Source organism: Mastigoproctus giganteus, chromosome 1, assembly GCF_048544385.1.
Source record: "Mastigoproctus giganteus isolate SK-2022 chromosome 1, ASM4854438v1, whole genome shotgun sequence".
NCBI lineage: Eukaryota > Metazoa > Arthropoda > Arachnida > Uropygi > Thelyphonidae > Mastigoproctus > Mastigoproctus giganteus.
The window spans coordinates 204,562,290-204,574,750 of NC_143575.1; the positions used below are offsets into that span (position 1 = coordinate 204,562,290).

A 12,461-nucleotide genomic window follows, 5' to 3' on the forward strand; every position below is an offset into this window, starting at 1 on the left:
GTTGCTAATGCTCCTAAAAACCAAACAACAACAACATTAACTGTGTGAAAACTACATACAATCAATTAACTGTGTGAAAACTACATACAATCAATTAACTGTGTGAAAACTACATACAATCAATTAACTGTGTGAAAACTACATACAATCAATTAACTGTGTGAAAACTACATACAATCAATTAACTGTGTGAAAACTACATACAATCAATTAACTGTGTGAAAACTACATACAATCAATTAACTGTGTTCTACAGGGTACTACAAAAAGTATAGACACATTTTATATTTTAAAATTTGTGTACTATATTTAACATATATGTACAGGGTGTCTGAAAATTCTGGAACTAATGAGATTTATACTATGTATGCCTACTCTCATTTTGTTTTTTCACAATGTCGTGCTGTGCTCTTGGGCACCGATTTCAGCACTAGTCCGTCTGACGGATTTCTGTGGGTAGGTATGAAACTTTGCAGTCACTCCAATTTGAGTATCTTCACTTACAGAAGGGCAACCACATCGAGGCTTGTCGATGGCAGATCCAGTCTCTAAATTCCTTCACCAGTTTCCCAACTGTACTGTGCGTTATTGGATTCCTTTCAGGTTTGTCTATAATTAAACTCATTGGCCACTTCTCTTTGGGTCCATCCCGGACAACTACTAAGAAGGACCATCTCCACCCTTTTATCCAGTGTTAATGCCATTTTTCACCTGTAAAGAAAAAATTTTTTTACCATTTGTTCCAGACTTTTTGGACACCCTGTAGAATACACAAGTATCCTTTTTACCCTGAATCATTGAAAATTACTCTCCACAGTGGTATGGGGATTTGTTTTATGGTCTGGGAATTGTGTGTGTGTGACACCATTTTGGGTGAACCGAGTTGCATCATTATATCTTATTCAGCAGTGAAACTCATTTCACCCGAAACGGTGAAACTGTGAGATGTACCTTCACGTAGAAGGCTACATGACATCACCTGATGTAGCCAAGTGGTCAGGAGTGAGAGTGCACACACTTTTTGAGTGGACTGTGGTTCAAGCCTGTGACTGCTAAATACAATTAACAGTTGTATTCATGATTTATTGTAAACTCTTCTGACCTGGTGGTTATGCTGGAGTATAAACAAGAACATCAAATGTATTCCAGCAGAACAAAGCTCCTCATTGTTCCCATGCAATGGTTATTCACCTCAGTGACTGGTTCCGTTGCACTGATCAACAAAATTGGCCGCCTAGGTCACTAGATCTAAACCCTTTAGATTTTTGCCTGTTGGGGTGGATGAAAGACCTTGTTTACCACACAAAAAGACATACATGCAAACACGAGATGCTTTACTTCATCACACATTGAGTGCTGTGGCTCATGTAAAAGGCAACCATAATGAGCTTAAGTGAGCAGTGTATGCAGTTCACATACACTGAAATGAAATGCATTGAAGTCGAACGGGTGTTTTTGAGAATCTATGCTAACCATTTGCACATATGTATCTGTGAACACAGACCATAAGTTTCCTAAATAAAAATAAATAAATCAACACTTAATGAGCTATGTTTATGTGCTGTTGTTGTTTATTTTTATTTTGTTGCTCATAATTGCTTTTTTTTTTCTAGGATTCAAAGAGCAACAGTTCTGTTATGAACTGTAGCTTTAGAATCAGATCCACGTTTATATGCACTTTTTAACTCAAAATTGCCTCAGAAATCAGCTCTTGAAGTTATAAATTTGAAAATACTGTAAAATGTTATAGTCTACCCTAACCTTTTTATGTCTTGGAGACAGTGTCGTTAAGTTGACCTTGTCTGTATGTGTTTCCACATGTGACATGATACTAGAAATTGCACTGTACAGAATTTGCTGGGTATTAGTGGCTGTCTCTTCCCAAGTTGTAATGTTAAAATCCTGAATCATGTCAAATGTTACTGATAAACTGTGTGCTTTCAACATTCCCACAAAAAGAAGGCAGGCACCTTCAAATCCAGATAATATGGTGGCCAAGAAATGCTTTCAGATTAGAAATAAGATGTTCTGGAAAAAGTTTTATAATGATTCTATAGAAAGCCTGTGGGAAGTGGCTTCATCTTGCTAAAACCTATCTACTCCACAATACATCAAAGCTGATGTATTGTGAAGTAGATAGGTTTAAATCATAGGTGGTAACTTTTTGCCATAACTGACTTCCCTGTTTTGCTTATTTGGTCAAGGAGTAGGATCCAGTCACACCAAATGATGAGGCATCATGCCAGATTTTTACCTTAGCCAACCGAAGAGAAGTTTTATGCATATAGAAAGGTGAAAATGAGCATCGTTGGGTATTATCAGTTGTTTAGGATGTCTGGGTTTAGCTTTTCAGCTCTAAAAATTGTCTACAGAACTATGCAATTCAGTTTGTCATATTTATATTCTGGCAGTTCTTGCATAACACAGATCTTATAAGGATGGAATTTACTCCTCTGCAGTTTTTTCTAAAGTGTCTCTGAAATAGTGAGTTCTACAGCATACTGGCCAACTTCTATGTGTGACTGTGAATTATTGCATCATTAACTCCTTGTTTTATGATATCTGTGGATCATCGACATATACGAGGTGGTATCAAAAAGTTCATATCCTTACCTAGAAATAACAGCTCTAGAAAGGTGAAAATTCACCGTAACTTTAATTCTTTTCTATGTACTCTCCATGTATAGTAGCACATTTCTCCCATCTGTGGATCAGTTGTTTAATCTCTTGATCATAGAAGTCTTCACTTTTTGCTGAAACCATGATTCCACTTCATTGATAACTTCCTGAGATGAATCAAAGCGGTGTCCATGCAGTGGTTTCTTCTCGAAACAAGAAGTCTGATGGTGCTAGGTCACGAGAATAGGGTGGATGCTGCATCAGTTCGAAGCCGCACTGGGCAACAAAGTTGGTGGTGGCCACGGCCGTGTGAACTGGTCATTGTCTGACAGAAGACAGACACCTTTGGTTAACATTCCATGCCTTTTCACCTTCAAAGTATTGAGTAACTTTTTCCAAAGATTTCTGTAGTATTCTCCAGTAAGTGCGGAACCATGAGTTAGGTAATCTGTCAGGATAACCCCTTTTCTGTCCCAAAACACGGACAACATCACCTTCTTCGCAGATGGAATGTCTTTGCCTTTTTGGGAGGTGGGGAGGAAGTGTGCTTCCACTACTTTGACCTGTCTTTAGTCTTCGGATCGTACTGGTATACCCAGCATTCATCACCAACCAATCAAAAAAAAAACTCAACATCCACATTACACAAATCCAACAATTGACGAGAACATTGTATTCAGCATTGCTTCTGCAAAGGCATCAGCAATCTTGGAACCCATTGTGTGGAGACCTTAGACCTCTGCATGTGGTCATGTAAAATGCTGTGGGCAGACCCATAACTAATTCCCACTGCACTCCTTCTCTTGGCTTGTCAAAGACACTTGTACAACTGCATTGGAACTCCCGTTTCCACTTTTTACAGTGTCATAGGATGGACAAGTCTGCCCATACACAGCTTTATTTCTTTGTCAATTTCCTGCGTTTTCTTGCCTTGCAAGTGCAGGAACTTGATCACTGCTTGATACTTCACTTTGTCAACCGTAGCATCCTTCCTCAGATTCTGGGCTCCACCTCTGGTGTGTGATCACCTACAGGAATGAAATTTCATATGTTAGTTATTGAATATGTAGACAACTGATATTAAAAACGGCATCTTTGTATTGATGTTTTATCTAGGTAAGGGTTGAACTTTTTGATACCCCCTTGTACGTGTCTTGCTTTCATTTGCCATTTGGTAATCCAAGTTAATATAGAATGATATGGAGTATTGTGCATTTGGAACTGATTACGAAACTTTCACTGAATTTTCACTAAGGATCTGTCTTCACAAATAATTCAATGCAAGCAATGAGTGAGTGCAGAGGCCAGAATTCTATCATGGACAGATACAAAATGGCAGAAACAGAATTATAAGTTCCTGCTTTTCTGTGTCTGACCTTTGCACATGATATTACACCTAATGCTTAGAATTTAAAAAATATCTGTGCTTTCAGCACAGACATTTAGTGTTTAAATTCTTTATCCTGTATTACCAAATAAATGTTTTGGTATTTGGTTAGATATCCACATGCAGATGATATGTAATTATAATTTGACACATAATGCTAATGTCTTTTCTTCTAATGTTTTGGTTAGCATAGACTTGTATAGACTTTTAGAAATAGCCATACAGTGCAAGGAAGCCAGAGGCTTTTGCTGCACTGGGTGGTAAAAAAAAAAAAAAAAAAAAAAATCACCACACAAGTATATAAGAAAATACAAATTATTTGCTTCCCTCCCCACATAGGTAACTATCCAGTTGACCTTTGAATTTATTCAAACTGTCAGCCTAAAATATCTGCAAAGGCAACCTGTTCCAGCAATCACCGACTCACTGCTAAAGAAAACTTCCTATAATCTAGTCTAAAGCTCTTCCCCTGTAATTTGAATTTATGCCTACGAGTTTTGGAATTCTCTATAAGAGTGAAAATTCTGTCTTCATTCATTTACTAACCCCTGTCAGAGCCTTATAAACTCCAATTAGGTTACCTCTGAGGTGCCTGGTTTCCAAGTTCCATATCCCACATAATTGGAATCTTTCCCCATACTTTTCCCCTTTTGATTATCTCACCATCAAGTTGCTCATCTTTGGACCCTTACAAGAAGCTCAATGTCTTTTTTTAAAATGAGTCTCCATACTTGAACACAGTATTCTAAATGTGGTCTTACAATTGCCGTATATGGTGGGACTGTGACTTCCATATCTCTACCAGATAATGTTTGATAAATCATTGATAGAACACCATTGGCTTTCCTTGATGCCGGCGCCTCCGTAGCCAGGTGGGAAGGAGCAGCAGTGCGTAGCACACGCTTCTTGATTAGACCGGGGTTCGAGCCCGTCACCACCAAATACGGAGGATGCGGAAAGGTCATTCAGGGAATGACCACCGCATATCCCGGAGCAATATGGCCTTAGTTGCTAATGCTCCTAAAAAAAAAAAACCAAATCCTTGATGCCTGTTTATACTGCTCAGAAAACTTCATATCTGCCCGTATTATAACTCCCAGATTCCTTTCTTCCTCTACTGTTTTTAATTCAACCCCATCAAGTGTGTAATTTATTTTGGGGTTGCTATTCCCCAAGTGTAAGACCTTGCATTTTGCTGCATTAAAACATAACTGCCACTTTTCTGACCATTCTTGCAGCTTGTTCAAGCCATCCTTAAGGAGCTCTGCTTGGTATTGATCATTAACTACTCTACCACTCTTTACATTGTCTACAAATTTTGACATCAAGCCTTCTATTCCATTGTTGATGTCATTTATGAAAATCGGAAACAACAGTGGTCCAAGAACTGATTCCTGGGGGATCCCACTTCTGACTTTACACCAGTCTGAAGAATATCCATTAATCACAACCCACTGCCTTCTGCCCTGCAGCCACCCAGTAATCCACTTTAGAAATTTTCCAGTAATCCCAACACATTCCAGCTTATACAATAACCTCTCACGAGTTAAATTCCTTTGCTAAAATCCAAATATAAACTATATGTTGAAATTGTTCCCTACATTAACTTATGAATAACTGTGTCAAAATAGCTTACTAAGTTAGTTAAACATGATTTTCCCTTAACAAAACCATGTTGTGTGTTATTCAGAATGCCGTATCTATCTAAATGTCCCTGGATTACACTTTTAATCATTGTTTCTAAGATTTTCCCTACCACTGAGTTACCAGCTTTGCTCTTAGAACTGCCTTTATGTATTGGTAATACATGGGCACTTCTCCAATCCAAAGGAATCTCTCCTGAGTCCAAAGATGCCCTCATAATTCAGTGGTTCAATACCCTCCCTGGCAGCTCCCTCAAAATTACTGGGTATATGCCATCAACTCCAGGAGCCTTACTTGATTTATGCTCAAAAGTTTTTCTAATAAAAAGTCGTGTAATTTCGAAATCACTAATTTCATATGACTCAGCCTCACTTGCACAGCCTCTTCTCAACATAAAGGGGCTTTCTTCAGTAAAGACAGATGCAAAGTACCTGTCTCATCTGGAACATCAGCTGCATTGTCTAAGACTTTCCCACATCCATTGCACAAGGGTCCAGTCTGATTCACTTTTTTCTTCCTTGTATTCATATACATGAAAAATTCTGTCCCATTTTTTGCTCTCTTGGCCAATGCTTTCTCATTTGCATCCTTGGCCTCACTACTGTACTATTCATTGCTCTGTAAATCTCCCATGCTATCTTTTTCTGCTCTATTTGACTGGCCAGCTCTGCATTCATCTATTTTCAGGATCCTCCTCCTGCAATATTTTCTTAATGGTATGTATGTGTTCATGGTTTCTGTGATTTTTGCTTTAAAGGTGTTCCATAATTCAAGTGTATTCACCCTCACTCTGCAATCTTCCCAATTAATAGATGCCACATAGCACCTTAAACTAACGAAGTCCCTTTTAAAATTACTTCTCTTAATTTGCAGAGGGAGGTCCCCATTCTTTAAAGGTACTAATATGAACCTGAAATAGTGACAGGAAGTGGACTGCAGTATGTAATTAGCAGCATTCAAACTATCATTAATTAAAACAAGATTTGTTTTCCCGTACTGCCAAATTACTGCCCATGCCATAATGCTATACCTGTCACATTTAACTATTCTTTTCAAGCAGAATATGCATTATATATTTCTTATTAATCATTATGCTTAAACACTCTGACTTGTACTGAACTGCCGGAAAGAAAATTTATCTTAATACTACAGTTTAATTACAAAAGTTGGCGCCTCCATAGCCGGGTGGGCAGGAGCAGCAGTGCGTAGCACACGCTTCTTGATTAGACTGGGGTTCGAGCCCATGACCACCAAATACGGAAGATGCGGAAAGGTCAGGGAAATGGCCACTGCATATCCCCGGAGCAATATGGCCTTAGTTGCTAATGCTCCTAAAAAAAAAAAAACAAAACCAATTACAAAAGTTTAATCTCATTTTACAGGTCAATCTGTGTCATTGCTTCATGCATTCAACAAAGTCTGTTTATTAATTGTATGCTTCAGCATTTCAAATTAAAAATCACCCATACATCAAATTCCTTCTTGATTAACCATCCCTAATTAAAATCAGACATATTCATTAAAAAAGGCAATTACTTAATAACTATTTTATGCATGTAAAAATATTGCTGTTTTCTTTAAATAAATAAGGTTGAACTTCATTAGCCCTCACAACAGTGATGTTAAAATTCAGAACTTGGAGATTTTACAGATGTGAGCAAAGAGGAAATTTAAAAGAAAATTTGGCACTTGCTGTAACTTATTTATATTGTACTTTTGTAATTTCATTTTCTTAAATCCTATTCATGGGGCAATGTTTTTGGAAAATTTCTGTTTTGCATCATTGAAAGTTATGGCAGCCAAATCTAGGCATCAGGGCCTTTGTTATAAACAAAACTCTGACTCAACATTTCTGAAGAGCAAAATATCTGCAAGAGTATCTTCCTTGAAACAGTCATAATCATTTACTATTTGACAGACAATCTAAAAATAAATCCACAGACACAAAATTCTAGGTAATCTAATGTTCAAAAGAATATTCTACTGGTAAACAGTCTTATTGCTGTATTTTAATATAAAATGCATATGTTGTCAGTGAAATTTAATTTCAAGTTCAACATTCGGATTTTAAAAAATCTCTTTTCCTCTGCCTTTTCTGCAAGATCTCCTGCTTTCCTCTTGCTTACAATTATCAAATCTCCATCATTTTGAAAAACAAAATATGACAGTGTGTACACAAGAGCAAGTCCCACCAAATTGTCTGCCTGCCTCCGCTAAACAAAAGAAAGTAGGGAAACATGATATGGCACAATCCAGTTTGGTTCTCGTTCTGAGATAAAAATAGAGGGGTGCAAAAAGTTCAGTTCCAGCGGTGCAAAAGTTCAGTTCTTGAACTTTTTGCACAAGAAGAAGTGGATTCAGGCAGTCTTTCTTTTCTTTTCTAAAAAAGGCAAAATGAAAGTAGAAAAACATGAGAACATAGCCTTTTGAAACAATCTAAAGAGCTACCAGAAGCAAATAATAGATTGCTACATACAATGGAATTGCAGAAGTTTCTGCTACAGCATTGAAAATATATACAATCTCCTCACACAACATGCAGCAGTGTATCTCTACCTTTAAAAAACATAGCTTAAATTCAAGACAGTGCCATTAAAAAACAATGCTATACACAGAAAAGATAGAATTAATATGTGGGAAATGAAATGTGGAGCAGCAATCTTAACCAGTCCACAAATACCAGGTCTTCAAATTCAGCTTATTGCATCATTAGGAACATTAGTTATCTAAATAGTTGCACAACTACCTTTCCAGTGTTGTGCCATGGGAGATTTAAATGCACATCATCCTTCTGAGCAAATAAAGTCAGAGACTAAATATGCCAAATAGTAGAAAAACTTGCTGAAAAACAACTTATCTTGTCTCAGTGATGGATCACCTACATGGATCCACCTACCTTTTAAACTAACACTGCCATTGATACCAACATGACACTACATATGCAGCAAAATGTAGTGTTTTAAACATTTACAGAAATGTCACTGTTTAAACTAGTATTAGCTATATAGTGAAAGGAAGCCACAGGCTTTTGCTGCCCTGGTCAAAAAAAAAAAAAAAAAGAAAAGAAAAGTAGAGAAGAAAATACAAATTATGTGTTTCCCTCCTCACATAGGTAGATATCCCATTGATATTTGAATTTCTACAAACTGTCAGCCTCAACTACTTGTGGAGGCAACTTTGTTCCAGTAATCATTAACTCACTAGCCAAAAGAAAACTTTCTATAGTCTATTCTGAATCTGTTCCCCTGTAATTTGAATTTATGGCCTCTAGTGGAATTCTTTATAACAGTGAAAATTTCACCTTCATTCATTTTACTAACCTCTCTCAGAGCCTTATAAATCTCAATCAGGTCACCTCTGAGGTGCCTGGTTGCCAAGTTCTGTAACCCATATAATCAGTCTTTCCTCGTACAGTTGCCCTTTTGCTGATCTCACCATGCGAGTTGCCTGTCTAAGTGTCTTTTTTCAGATGAGGTCTCCTTACTTGAACACAGTATTCAAAATATGGTGTTACAATTGCCTTATACAATGGGATTATGACCTCCCTATCTCTACAGGATAATGTTCAATAAATCATTGATAGGATACCATAGGCTTTCCTGGATGATTGTTTACACTGCTCAGAAAACTCCATATCTGCCCATGTAACTCCCGGATCCCTTTCTTCCTCTACTGTTTTTAATTCAACCCCACCAAGTGTATAAATTATTTTGGGGTTGCTGTTCCCAAATTGTGAGACCTTGCATTTTGCTGCATTAAAACATAGCTGCCAATTTTCTGGCTGTTCTTGAAGCCTGTTCAAATCGTCCTGAAGGAGCTCTGGTATGAATTTGGACATTGTGCCCTTTATCCCTTCATCGATGTTGTTTATGAAAATCAAACAACAGTGGTCCAAGAACCGAACCTTGGGGTAATCCACTTCTGATGTTACACCAATCTGAAGAATATCCATTATTCACAATCCTCTGCCTTGTAGCTACCCTGTGATCCATGTTAGAATCTTTTCAATAATCCCAACATGTTCCAGCTTATACAGTAACCTCTCATGGGGGGGAATTGAGTTAAATGCTTTGCTAAAATCCAAATCTATTTTAAAATTGTTCCTTATGTCTAGCTCATGAGTAACTGTGTCCAAATAGCTTGTTAGGTTAGCTAAACATGATTTTCCCCATAACAAAACCAGGTTGTGTTTCCTTTTAGAATGCGATTTGTACTACAGCACTAAATGTTCTTTGTTTCACTCTTAATCATTGCCTCTAAGATTTTCCCTGTCCCTGACTTCATTCTTCAGTGTGGCTTCTGTCAGTGTCATTCCACTGAGGATTTAACCCCGGGGGCTCACACCTGGTGAGTATGGGCTTGGCACACCCGAGCTGGATATCATCATTCTTCTCTTTTTTGGTGACACACACACACACACACACACACACACACACACACACACACACTCTCTCTCATCTCTCTCTCTCTCTCTCTCTCTCTCTCTCTCTCTCTCTCTCTCTCTCTCTCTCCTCTCTCTCTCTCTCTCCTCTCTCTCTCATCTCTCTCTCTCTCTCTCTCTCTCTCTCTCGGTAACTCAGGAACTTTTTTTTTCCTGGTGCAGCATAAGCCTCAGGCTTCCTTGCACCATATGGATAATAATAATATGCTGTTATGTTATTTGTCATGCTGACAAATTCAGTGGAAAGTTTGGAGAAACTCAAGCAGTTGCTCTTGACATTTCAAAGGTTTTTGATCATGTTTGGCATAAAGGTCTTCTAAATAAGCTTCTATCTTATTGTTTTCCAACTGTTTTTTGTAATTGGATATCCAGTTTTCTCTCTGACAATTCATTGCGGGTAATGGTAGATGGCTCTCTGTCTTCTGACTTCTTTACTAATGGCGGTGTTCTCCAAGGTTCAGTTCTTTCTCCCACTCTTTTCCTCTTGAATATTAATGACCTTCTTCCATTTACGGGAAATCCTATTCATAGTTTTGCTGATGATAGCACATTGCATTCCACCATCCAATTCAAGAAACCTTGTCCTGTACAAACAGCTTCAACTTCTTGAATATCCTCTACCAGTTGCCTAAATGCTGATTTCTATTGGGGCAAAGATAACTGTTGATTTCTGTCTTTCTAAATCTCAGTCCTGTCTTATATTTTGCAAAAAGGGTTCTACTCCTGTGCTAATCTTCGATGACACTTAGATTTCTAGACAAGATCACATATCTCTATTATGGATTACTCTGACTTCTAATCTATCTTGGCATAAGCACACAAAATCTTCTGGTCTGCAAATTACTCCCACTCTTATTCCTTTGCTTCCAACTAACACACTACACAGGTTCTGTGCTGGCAGAAGTAACTTCTGAGTTAGCAAAAGTTTTTTTCACGCTCAGGCTGCTTTTGATAAGAAGCATGACCCTAGCATTCCTTCTGTCTTTCCTAAATACATTATACATACCATAGTGGAATTCGTCATCCCTAATTTCTGGGTGTGTACATAAACACGTGGCAGGTTTGCCTTAGTCTGGCTCAAAAAAAACCTATTATGTCAGCATTAGTTATCCTAACCTATCCTAAGTACGTATGTCAAATGCTGCAGAAAAAAAGGAGTCCTGAATTTAATATATGAGGTGTGATCAGAAAGTTTTGGTACTAGCTTTGTATCTTGAACTTGCAGCATAATAGCAATTTAAAGATAAAATTGTGACTTGTTGCAACATGTTCTGTGACTCCTCTGGACATAGTAATGCAGGAATTATCTATTTATCTGCAACCAGTCTAAATTAGTGCACATTTTATGTGTTTTATTGTATTTTAAAATGAGTGATTTTACTGAGCAGTGAATTTGAATCTACTTTCTTTTAACAGTAGGAAAAAGTGTAGTAGAAACACAACAGAATGTTAAAAACAGCTTTTGTAGAAGTTGCTATGTATCATTCAAAGACTTTTAGGATTTGCAAAGTTTAAATAAGGTTTCTTGTCCATCAAAAATGATCCTTGCTCTGGCTGATCTTTAGCTTCAGAAAAGAGCAATTTAATTTCTTGTGCTTGTGAACTGATTAGGAATAATTGACATTTAACAATCTACTAAGTTAAGAGTAAAATTAATATTTCTTTTAAGATATGTCAATCCCAATCTGATTATCTACTATAGTGTTGTCACAAAGGAACTGGATGGAATGCAAAGAATAATTTTTGAATCATGATATACTTAGATTTCAGTAGAACTTTTGATACTGATCCATGTTTACAATTGTTGTCAATTGAAGCAGTGTAGCCTTAGAGGCAAGTTATTATGACAGATAAAGCGATAGCTAATGGGTAAGAAGAAAGTAATAAATGGCCAATCCTTTTCATGGAATAATATGAGTAGGGTGCCACAAGGATCATTTTTAGGATTGTTTACTGTTTTTAATACTTATTAATATTCTCGGTGTATGTGTTTCAATTTTAATGTCTAAGTCTGCTGACTACAACTGAACAGTTTTTTTTTTTAACCAAAAATGTAAACACATGATAAAAAAAGAAAACAGTTTTGTGTGCTGATTTCAAACATGTTCTTGGTTTTTCTAGCAAGTGTAGTATTTCATAATAATGCTACTGCTGATGATATCAATATAAGTTAAAATTATTTCATTACAAAATACAATATTAGTTACAATTTCATTTTTACAGTTTAAACCTAACAAACTTTATTCTCATAGTTAAAATGATATTGAAAAAAACAAAAAAAAAAAAAAAAAAAAACAATGTACAATTTAAAAATGTGCAGATGATTTCCTTTACTATACTTATTATTATTATTAGCCATATGGTGCAAGG

The 12,461-nt window shown here is 36.9% G+C and overlaps 1 protein-coding gene across 1 annotated transcript in view; it reads left to right on the plus strand.

Moving 5' to 3' along the window:
• LOC150091459 (pre-mRNA-processing factor 17) overlaps nucleotides 1-12,461 on the plus strand; it is a 176,578-nt gene that overhangs the window by 108,541 nt on the left and 55,576 nt on the right. The gene's annotated exons all lie outside the window — the stretch shown is intronic.